This window comes from Myotis davidii, unplaced genomic scaffold (assembly GCF_000327345.1).
Source record: "Myotis davidii unplaced genomic scaffold, ASM32734v1 scaffold125, whole genome shotgun sequence".
Taxonomy (NCBI): Eukaryota; Metazoa; Chordata; class Mammalia; order Chiroptera; family Vespertilionidae; genus Myotis; species Myotis davidii.
In genome coordinates, this window is record NW_006299390.1 from 780,688 (window position 1) to 782,017 (window position 1,330).

The 1,330-nt window shown below is 53.4% G+C and overlaps 1 pseudogene across 1 annotated transcript; it reads left to right on the forward strand.

Annotated features, from left to right (window-relative positions):
- Positions 1–513: 513 nt before the first annotated feature.
- LOC102751667 lies at positions 514–1,330 on the forward strand (annotated as a pseudogene). The gene has a single exon (XR_001515763.1). The product of XR_001515763.1 is annotated as a ubiquitin-conjugating enzyme E2 R2 pseudogene (transcript).

Genomic DNA, 1,330 nt, shown 5'->3' on the forward strand with positions numbered 1-1,330 from the left:
AGATTGATAGGATTAAAATCAACTGGTATAAATATAGATGTAACAAGACAATAAAACACAGAACTTGGAACCTTCTCCAGAACAGAGTGTCTTGGGAACTCACCTGGCTGGGAGACTTCTGGAAGAGATTGCAACCACACATCAAGGCTTGATCCTTGAGCTGACTTCTTCCTATTTTTTCTGCTACGGAAAGCCCTGGATCTGCTCCTTAGGTGAGTGCACGATTGCACATTTGCACTATTCTAAAGAGAAACAGCGGCCGCGGCCGCCCCACAGAAGAACGAGAGGGCGAGCGAGTGCGGCGCTCCCGGGCCGGCCTGGCCCCCTCTCCTCACCATCGCTGGCCCTCCCCCGCCACCAGCCCTCTGCTGCCTTTCTCCGCTTCCACCTTTTCTCCTATCCCCGCCAAGTGGAGGCCCCCTCCAGGGCGGGGAGGACCGGGACTGGGAGTGAATTCCCCTAACTCCTTCACCCTCTCCCTGCACCTGGCCCCCTTGTGAGGAGCACCCGGCCCGCCCGCCCAGTGTGGACCAGGGCCCCGGCCAGGCGCCGCCACCGCCACGGCCGCAATGGCCAGCTCCCAGAAGGCCCTGATGCTGGAGCTCAAGTCCCTGCAGGAGGAGCCAGTGGAGGGCTCCCGGATCACCCTGGTGGACGAGTCCGACCTCTACAACTGGGAGGTTGCCATCTTCGGACCCCCCAACACCCTCTACGAAGGCGGCTACTTCAAGGCGCATATTAAATTTCCTATTGACTACCCATATTCACCACCTACCTTCAGATTCTTGACCAAAATGTGGCACCCCAACATTTATGAGAGTGGACATGTATGCATTTCAATTCTTCATCCACCCGTAGATGCCCCCCAGAGTGGTCAACTGAACTCCGAAAGGTGGAATCCTACTCAGAATGTTAGGACTATCCTGTTAAGTGTAATCTCATTGCTTAATGAGCCCAACATCTTCTCCGCAGCCAATGCGGATGCTTCAGTTATGTTCAGGAAATGGAGGGACAGTAAAGGAAAAGACAAAGAATATGCTGAAATCATTAGAAAACAAGTTTCAGCCACTAAAGCTGAAGCAGAAAAGGATGGAGTGAAAGTCCCCACGACCCTGGCAGAATATTGCATCAAAACTAAAGTGCCTTCCAATGACAACAGCTCAGATTGGCTTTATGACGATTTGTACGACCTTGACATTGAGGATGAAGAGGAGGAGGAGGAAGATGCTGACTGTGATGACCAGGATGATTCTGGGAATGAGGAGTCGTGACCTGCTCCTTCGAAGCCCCTGTACTGCCCTGCCATCTCAGGCCAAAGGGAGGGGAGCAA